The sequence below is a fragment of the Lactuca sativa genome, chromosome 5 (genome assembly GCF_002870075.4).
Source record: "Lactuca sativa cultivar Salinas chromosome 5, Lsat_Salinas_v11, whole genome shotgun sequence".
Taxonomy (NCBI): Eukaryota; Viridiplantae; Streptophyta; class Magnoliopsida; order Asterales; family Asteraceae; genus Lactuca; species Lactuca sativa.
The window spans coordinates 123,469,399-123,480,389 of NC_056627.2; positions in this window are offsets into that span (position 1 = coordinate 123,469,399).

Here is a 10,991-nt window from a genome sequence, read left to right on the forward strand (position 1 = left end):
GTATTTGATCGAATTTCGTTGTCATTGAATAAACACCATACATGTTTTTAAGTTTTAGCTACAATGTTATCCTTGTCAAGTGTTTACAAAGTATCAGAATTCGTAGTTGTGACATCATCCCCCCGTTAGAGGGAATTTCGTCCCGAAATTCTTGTTCAATCTAGATTTGAGAATGCGAGAATAAGTGAGGGTACTTCTGCTTCATCTGGTCTTCACGTTCCCATGTGAATTCTTGTCTGTGTTTCGTGTTCCACCGAACTTTCACAATCGGAATGCGACTTTGCTTAGTACGCTTCACTTCCCTGTCCATGAGTTCAACTGGTTCCTCAATGAACATGAGATTCTCATTGATTTCGATTTCTTCTAATGGAATGATGAGAGTTTCTTGGATAAGCACTTCTTTAAATTGGAAACATGGAACACGGGGTGTACACTACTGAGCTCAACGGGTAGCTGCAGTCTATAAGCCACTGGACCAATTCGTGCAAGAATCTTGAAGGGTCTAATGTATCATGGGTTTAGTTTTCCCTGTTTCCCAAAACGAAACACCCGATCCCCGTCTTGAAATTCCAAGGGCTTTCGCCGTTTATCAACGTAGCTCTTCTGTCTGTCTCATGATGCTTGCAGTCGGGCTCTGATCTGAATTATCTTCTCGTTCGTTTCGCATATGATTTTTGGTCCCGTTAATGCATTGTCTAGTACATGTCCTCTTGTTAGCTGAGTGTCACCTACCTCAGCCAAACACAACAACGATCTACATTTACGCCCATACAATGCCTCGAATGGAGCAACTTTGATGCTTGAGTGATAACTGTCATTGTACGAGAATTTGATCAAAGGCAATTGGGTATCCCACGACCTTCCAAAGTCTATCACACATGCGCGAAGCATATCTTCAAGCCTTTGAATGGTTCGCTCACTTTGACCATCCGTTTGTGGGTGGTAGGCAGTGCTCATGTCAAGTTGTGTTCCCATAGCTTTCTAAAGCGATTGACAAAAGCGTGAAGTAAACCTACTATCTTTATCTGAGATGATAGATATTGGTACTCCGTGGAGTCTCACGATTTCCTTGATATAGGTCCTTGTCAATCGTTCCATCTTGTATGACTCTTTTATTGGCAGGAAATGAGCGGATTTTGTCAACCTGTCAACTATTACTCATATGGTATCCAAACCATCAGTCGTCTTGGGTAGTTTGGTCACAAAGTCCATAGTAATCCCTTCCCATTTCCACTCGGGAATTACTGGTTATTGTAATAATCCCGAGGGATTCTGATATTCTACCTTTACTTTAGTACACGTGAGGCACTTCCTAACGTAAGTGGCAATTTCTGCCTTCATGTTAGGCCACCAATAACGTTGCTTGATATCCAAGTACATTTTATCTGAACCCAGATGGATGGAGTATCGTGTCTTGTGGGCTTCATTCATGACTACATCTCTGAATCCCCCAAGTTTAGGTATCCAAATTCGATTCATGAAATAATATGCTCCGTCCTCCTTCACTTCAAAATTCTTTTCCATTCCACGTAACGCTTCGCTTGTTTTGTTTTCTGCCTTCATGGCGTCGAACTGGGTTGCTTTGATTTGCGAGGTCAGGTGGGATTGAATGGTTATTGAGAGAGTCTTCACACGACGATTCAAGTATTCTTTTCGACTCAAGGCATCCGCTACCACGTTAGCCTTGCCTGGGTGATACTTGATTTCGCATTCATAATCGTTCAGCAGCTCAACCCATCTTCGTTGCCTCATGTTTAACTCCTTTTGATTTAAATTGTTTTGGAGACTCTTATGGTCAGTGAAAATGGTGCACTTTGTACCATAAAGGTAGTGCGTCCAAATCTTCAAGGCAAAGACCACAACTCCCAATTCCAGATCATGGGGTGGTATAATTCACCTCATGTGTCTTTAGTTGTCGGGACACATAAACTATCACCTTCCCACGCTGCATGAGTACACAGCCTAAACCCTAATTTGATGCATCGCAGTAAACTACGAAGTCATCTGTTCCCTCTAGTAGTGATAGTATCGGTGCACTGCAAAGTTCTTGCTTTAGAGTTCGGAATGCAACTTCTTGCTTATATGTCCATTCAAAGGGTACGCCCTTTTGTGTAAGCATGGTAAGTCGCTTGGCTGTTTTGGAGAAGTTCTGAATGAACCTCCTGTAATAGCCCGCGAGACCTAGAAATTGATGAATTTCTGTGGGTGTCGTTGGGATCGCCATTCCTTCAATGGCTTTGACCTTACAAGGATCCACATGTATCCCTTCTTGAATAACAACATGACCTAAAAAGCTCCCACTATGGAGCCAGAACTCCCACTTAGAGAGTTTTGCGTATAGCTTTTCGGGACGTAGGGTTTCTAAGATTTGTCAGAGATTTCTGCCATGCTCCTCTTCGCTTCAAGAATAGACTAGAATATCGTCGATGAAAATGATGAAAAAGTTGTCAAGGAATGCTCGGCAGATTCGATTCATTAGGTCCATGAGTGTGGCAGGGGCATTTGTTAGACCGAAGGGCATTACAAAAAATTCATAATGTCCATAACGAGTTCGGAAAGCGATTTTGGGGTATTCTCTTCCCGGACTTTGAGTTGGTGGTATTCGGATCGTAGATCTATCTTAGAGAAGTAACTTGGTCCTTGGAGTTGGTCAAATAGATCGTCGATTCGCAGAAGTGGATAGCGATTTTTGATAGTGAGCTTATTTAGTTCCTTATAGTCAATACACATCCTAAAGGAACCATCTTTCTTCTTAACAAAGAGAACCGGAGCTCCCCAGGGTGAGAAACTGGGTCGGATGAATCCTTTGTCCAAAAGTTCACTGAGTTGGCTGGACAGCTCTTGCATCTCCGCAGGAGCCAATCTATAAGGCGATTTGCTGATGGGTGTAGCTCCTAGCATGAGGTCGATTCGGAACTCGACTTTTCTTTCTGGGGGTATCCCCGGAAGATTTTCAGGAAAGACGTCCGGGAAATCGCAAGCCACTGGGATGTCTCGAATATTGACCTCTTCTTTGGACTTATCCACAATATGAGCCAGAAACGTCAAGTCCTTCTTCCGGAGATACTTGTGTGCCTTAATGCACGAGATAAGACGAAGGTTCATGCTGGGTTTGTCTCCGTATATAAGTAGGGTTTCGCGATTTGGGAGGTGAAGGCGAACGTCCTTCTCGTTACACATAATTTCAACATGGTGGGGTCTTAACCAGTCCATGCCGATAATCGCATCAAAACTCCTAATGGATACAAACATTAAGTTTATTTGAAAGACGTGAGGGTTCAAGGTCAGGGTACATCCAATGTAGATTTCCCCCACTGGATTCTGTTTTCCCATTAGTCATTTCCACCGTAAAGGTTTCATTAAGCTTCTGGGGTTGTTGTTTTAATAAGTGTTTGAATCTATTACTCACAAAGCTTTGTTCTGCCCTGGTATCAAATAGGATGCATGCATAAGTGTGGTTTGGGAAAAACGTACCGGTGACAACAGCGGGGTCTTGAACTGCTTCTCCCTGACCCATGGTCAGCACTCTCCCTGCTCCTCCATTCTCAGGGTTGTTGACGTTGGGGGAAATTTTAAAGGAAATGCCCAATCTTTCCACATCCATAGCAGGTGCGGCTAGGTCCTGCATTATTACCGTTGTTGTTGTTGTTGTTGTTGTTGTTATTGTTGTTGTTGTTGTTGTTGTTGTTGCGGTTGTTGTTGTTGTTATTGTTGGGTTTTGAGCATTCTAACACTCCTAAGTATACATGCAACCCTAAATACATCTGATCTATGTTTTCTCTATTATACATGAAAATATGAACTTTCCAAGGTATTCATCCTAACTAGCATAATAACATTGATTCATATGAGTATATCAAGTTAGAATTACATACCTCTTTGATGTAGAATGTCTTCATGAAGCTTGAGTGCCTAGTGCCCCAAGTGTGACACCTCAAATGGTTCACATAACACCAAATACACTTAGAATAGATTAGAGAGAAATCCACACTTCATAAAAATCGGATAGCCCTTTCACATATCCTCTAGTGGCCGATTTTGGTCAACAATAAGATGCTTATATAGTTAGTGACAATTAGGGTAAACCCTAATTGTCATAGCTTTCCATTTCCTTGGATCCATGGGTTCAAATACACCATGGAGCATCCATGGAGCATCCTATGGGTTTTAGCCCAACTTGATAAACCATGGAGTCTTAGCCCACTATACAAGTATGGATGATTTACACAATCAACCCATATATTTAATTAGTCTTCTTTTGATCACTTAATTAATTCTAGATTAATTCTTGATCAATACTAATTAAATAATCTTATTAATATATTAGAACTTATAATATATTAACCAACCTTAAGTGTTATCTCTCTTATTTTAGTCTCTCCAAATGCATGATGCCATGCAACCCAAATGGACCATGCCGGGTCGGGTCAAGTCTTACCAATTATAGTTATGGACTTATACATTAATCCAACAGTCTCCTACTTGGATAAGTCTAAAACTATTATTGCAAGTATGACTTCAAGAACCGACTGGAAATCGTAGCTCTCAAAAGCGTCTGTCGAACTCTGACCTTGCCAATGATCTCTGACCTTTGTCAATGACTTGTCTATTAGATAAGGGATCATATATTCCTCCATTCTAGATATCATATGGACTGAGACATGGATTATAATCATTCTCTCTGTCCATTTGTTGTTTCCCGATTTCTGATTTATGACGACTGACTAATTGAACAAATCAAATCAGTCCAGGCCCGACCGTGCACTTATATTTTTCATCACCAAATCATCGAGGGGCCCACAGATATCGCTTTTATCCTGAAGGTAAAAGGAATGGATAAACTTCGACTCATATGGCTTGTTCCACTACTTGTTGAATCACACACAAAGGCACGTTTTATAACATCGAGTTACCAATGTGTTTTCATGCAATCAATGTATAACCAACTCATAGTAACAACTCATATCTCTAGGTTTGAAGAATATATGATATTATCGTCTCATTATCACTCGTGATAAAATCCATGAAGTGATTCTAATGAGCACGGGTTGAATCCAATACTCAGAACTTATGAGCACTCATGAGTGTTGTAGCACCACCTTGTACAACGTCTTAGACCTCTACAAGCCCAACCTATGACAGTCTTGATTCATATCTACTTCCTACATATGACCGACTGTGGATGGTTTGAACAACTTAGTCATTCAGAACAATGACCCAGTTATTCTGGAAGTCAAAACATGCAAAGTGAAACACAATAATAATCGAATCCAATATGGTCTCAGAACTTATGAATATAAATAAAACACCTTTTATTTATCACCATATGATTACACATTATTCATTATATACTGTTTCAGCTATCAACTTTATTCTTGAATTAAAACAATAGTAGTCCCATGCTCCAAGCATGTACACTATGTTTTCTAAACACTAGTCATTGCACACACCAAGTATGCATACTATGTTTGTCTATGATCTTTACTTTGCGAAATAGAACAATTGAACATAACTCCAATGATTCTCATTTCACAATCCCAAATCCTTACTGCAAATGCAAGAATTCATAATTCATGCCATTTATTGAAATCTGTTAGATTCTAAACTTATATGCATTGATCCTCTTGTAATGATTATGCATAAAGTCATAAAGACTTGATAACAAACATTACAGAGCATTCCAAAGGAGATCAACTCCTTGGAAACATCCTTCTTGCATTGAGTTTCCTAATCTTACATAGATTGAATAATTTCTAACTTTGAAACATTTCCATATTTCATTTTGACTATCACTTATGAACAAGAGTTGCCTCCTTACAGATTATGTCAATATGGTCCTTCCAGAATTAACACTATACTTCCAACTGTCCTTGAGAAACCAATCTTTGGTAAACCTTAGATTGTCCTCGACAATTGCTTAATCCTTTTAGTCATATCCAGTTCTAGACCTTTTCCCTTCTTAATGCCCCAGGTATTTGGTAAATTTTAGAAAGGATGAATATAGCACATGTAATCGATCCTATATCCGAAGCACATGGGACACGATTCATTATGAAAATGGATGCCGTAATCATAATCGAATTTTAGAACGCAAATAATGGACCCATATATAGAATTTCTTTATGTTGAGCCAATCTAACATAAAATTCATATACATATATATATATATATATATATATATATATATATATATATATATATATATATATATATATCCTTGACTAAAGATTTAAAACCTCAATCTAAACTTCTAGATTTGAGATGTAGTATAATTTCCACTCCCATAATTATAGCAAAACAACTCTTTCCCAATTTAAACATTTTGTTTTCTATAATTAACATTGCTAACTTGCAACCTTTATCATAATGATCATGCTCCCACCAACATGATGATTATTAGCATAACACTTATGCTCCCACTAGCTTTGACATGTACTCAGAAATCAGCTGAACTTATAGAAAAACAATACTTTATTGACTTTCTTGCCAAAGTTCAGATTTCTGAGACTAGATTGCTTTGATAAAACTTTACCAAATTCATACACCTTGCCTTAGATAGCACACTTGTGTGTCTAAACAATTTTAAGAACTATGAAAAGGGATTTCGTAATCATAGTCTCGATTGTTTAGACCTTTGCCACTTCTCACAAGTCCATGTTAGTGTGCCGGTTAACCACACATGCTCCACTAACGACTTTGAGAATGCAAATATCACAATTGCTATCTAGCTAAAATCTACTTAGTGAAAGTGTTTCCTCACTATCATTTTCATGAATCGGAGAGAAACCTTATGACCCTTAGATTTTATGGTATCTGTGTTCCTTTCCATGTGAATTTTTTTTGTCAAAACCATAGTCATAAGCCAAGATTAGTGACAATTCCAAATTCATATGGACTGAACTTGTGCAATCTTAAATTCTTGCCACCTGCCAGCTCAAGGGCCTACCATTTCTTCCAAGTTGTTATGCAACCAATTGAGAACTCTAAGAACTCATATGCAAAGCCAACTTTAACTGGAATGGGCACAAAATATGTCAACACGATAGGTTATAAACCTCAAGTCGTGTGCTAGTGAAGAACTTTAGGTTTTATTCTTGATTGGTTCTTGAGACTTTCAAGACCTTTAAGACTCCCACTGTCCTCTTGACATATAAGACTTTCTTGTTAGATATTCAACAGATAGTGTGGATTCTTATCAAGACAAACACTTCACACAATTGGCCTTAGTTGGTCTTTCTTTTATCCAAAACATCACAACTTACCAATTTCAAATGTACAAGAGTAGAAAACTTTTACTCTTACATTTGACAAGTGTTTTAAACCTTCTTTAAGACATGTCACTCAAGTTACAATCTTAGAGTATAACTCTAAGAATTGTTTTTGGAACGAAGTATGAATCATCTTCTTGATTTAACCACTTCAACAATTCATAACTCCTCTTCTTAACTATTAGAATGCACTTAGAGGATGAATTGTGAGAAGGTCTCTTAATCATTAAGATGATCATATATCATGATACTAAAGTACTCTCCCATCTTTTTTCAGATTTGAGAAACTTTTATCTTTCTGCCATAATTTAATTCTTCTTATTCGCTCTGCCATACATTGGAACTTTTTCCAATGTCTCAAAATTATACTTAAACTTGTAAGTATAACCATATTTATTGAGCTTTAGTAAATTATGACGAATAGTCTTATCGATCTTTTGTGGTGGACTTGATCAGTGCACAAGAATGTGTACTCGATCTCTTAGTCCTTCACTTGATTCACATATACATGTGAACAAGGAACTAGTCTTAATTTTCCAAAGCTCGAAAGTTCTCATCCATCACGCTATACAACTTGCATGATTCCATGTTTTGGTCCAATTGAAACCTTGGGTGTCGAGAATCTTTCCTTATTTGGTAAATTTAGACATTACCACAAATGAAAGAATCAAATTCACTTTCCAATATTGCTATCAGTAGAATCTTGTAAGCAACAATTTTCCACAAACGCCATTGTAAGGATACATAAAATAACTAAAATCAAAAGTTATACCTTTTATTTTAAAACTTTGTGGAAAAACTTATCCTTCCAATCCATATGAAAACTTGTTGGTATCTATTCCTAAGCAATATATCATAACTCCTAAGAAGTAGCACAAGAATCCGATCTTCAAACTATGCGATAAAAATCCATCTACGCGATCAGATTCAACATATTCTTTCTTTAAGTTTCTTCACTTTTCTTTGATTCTTAAAATATCAACATGTGACCCAGTCGCATCATGTATCAAGAATCTCAGAATAGAAACTTAGCAAAGTTAGATAGTGGACATTACCTGGAGTAGAGTCAAACATATTGCATCCTTAGGTAAAATTGGCAGCTTCGCAACCAATGCCCCTTTCTTTGGCAATGGACCCTTGATAATGGGACTATCTCAGACTTATCCTCTCTCTTTACCATTTGGTCAACCAAGTTGACTATGGTCGATCCCTTTCCATTGGGAAGAGAGAGCTTTACTGGATATCCAACATCATTATTGTCAATGTCCATAAAGTTTTAGGAAGTTGAACTTAGCAAATAGATAAGTTCATTAAGGGTCTTGTCATAGTCTGTTTCATAGGATTCCTAAAGGAACTCACTATGTGACTTAGAAAGTGATTGAACTACCAACTTTCTCAAGACTTTGACACCCAACTCTCCTGGCTTGTCAATATGTGACCACATCTCCAAGATGTGATCACACATAGACCTTTGCTCGCCGATAGGGCTTGTGTGACCTTAAACTTTTCAAGAACTTGTGTGTTAGGGAGAATAATTGGAGGAGGTGAAAGAAGTATGATTTCTATGGGACATCATCTTCACTTAGGAAAGCTTGATTCCAGAGATTTGGGAAGATCATAAATGTCTAAACCAGACATCTTTTGGGAGATATTCATGATAGTTGATTTAAAGTCCCTAATACAACACCTAATATGAAATATTAAGGCTAGGACCAAACACAATACTTTTATAACTTGGAAGAGGGATGCCATAATCCAAGCTATAAAATATTTGAAGGTAGGTGAATGACAATTCACCAATTTCCACCAAGATAAACGGAATGTATTATTAGGTTTTAATTGGTTTTGAAACTCCTAGATTCTTTTGAGATTCATTGAACGTTTCAATGGCATGTTTCAACCTCGAGTGTTCCCTTCAGGTTTGGTGACTGGGATGCCGAGGATCACAAAACAAGATGTGAAGTAACCATGCAAATATACTTGGTACTCTTAATATTTACCCCTTAATCGATGTGCCGGTTAACCACACATGCTCCACCAATACTATGATAAACATTAAGTTACCCTTTGTCTACCTTGTTAAATACAAGTTAGTGTGCCGGTTAAGCACACACGCTCCACTAACCGACATAAACAAAGTGCAAAGTGTAATTTCATGGATTAGCACCTTATTCACATTTTCCTAAGTAACTAAGATTGGGTATTAATAAGAGTTTAGTTACTTAGTATTTATCATTAATACTTTTAATGAAGGGAGAATTCTAGTCCTTGTCCTACCCGTTCGGCTAACGACTCTCCACCGGTCAAGGAAGCGGTGGGTGAGAGTGGACACCCATTAAACTGCCATTTTATAGGCAGTAACCTTATACCTCCCTTATAGACCAGCTTCGTGAATGAGGCTTACTAACGGTAAGACTGACTTTACTCGTATACATATATATAAATACTAGTAGCTTATAATATTATAAAGTATAAGGGTTGAATTTTAACTTTTAAAATTCTAAGGGCTAACTTGGAATTAAAGTATCATAAGTGAAAACTTTTTAAATTCCAAAACTTGAGGGCAAGTTTTGAAACTATTCAAAACTAATTAATTCCATAACTTATGTGTTTAAAGTAGTTTTAATTAAAAGACTCTTCAAGTTCCATAACTTGAGGACAAGTTATGGAAGAATTTAAACTAATAAAAGAATGTAACTTTTCTTTATTTTGTAACTTATGGAATTAATTAAGGTTACACATTTTATTACTTAATGAAGTGACTCTTGAACCTCTATAACTTGAGGACAAGACTTTTCATTTTTGTAACCATTGCCAACGTTTATGAGTTTTATGAAACTTAAATGTGACTTTTCATATAACTTGAGGACAAGTTACAAAAACACATTTTAGAATCAACTCTTAGATTAAAATGGATTGAAAACACACAATCAATTAACTTTTCTATTAATCTAAGCAACTCATAAGAACAAGATAATTCAAATCAAACTTTTTCATGTAAGTAGCCTAATCACTAAATTAATACAAAACATGAATCTATTGACAACTATCTTTGAAATTGGATTAGTATGAACATTACCACATCAAAACAAGTTTATAAGTTCAAAAACAGCTTAGGGTAATGATCCTAGTCCATTTCTAGCCAAAAAAGTCGAATATATGCTGTCTGGGGGTCCAACTCGTCGAGTGCAGGAACCAACTCTACGATTTGAATGCATTTTGCCTTGGACTCGACGAGTTCATCAGTGGACTTGGCGAGTCTACTGTGCAGACAGCACCAAAATTCGATTTTTCAGCTAATTTTGCAAGTATAACAAGAAAACAATCCTAGGCTTTGAAACCACTGTTGGGTTTTGAGCATTCTAACACTCCTAAGTGTACATGTAACCCTAAATACCTTGGATCTATGTTTTCTTTATTATACATGCAAATATGAACTTTCCAAGGTATTCATCCTAACTAGCATAATAACATTGATTCATATGAATATATCATGTTAGAATTACATACCTCTTTGATGTAGAATGTCTTCATGAAGCTTGAGTGCCTAGTGCCCCAAGTGTGACACCTCAAATGGTTCACATAACACCAAATACACTTAGAATAGATTAGAGAGAAATCCACACTTCATAAAAATCGGATAGCCCTTTCACATATCCTCTAGTGGCCGATTTTGGTCAACAATAAGATGCTTATATAGTTAATGACAATTAGGGTAAACCC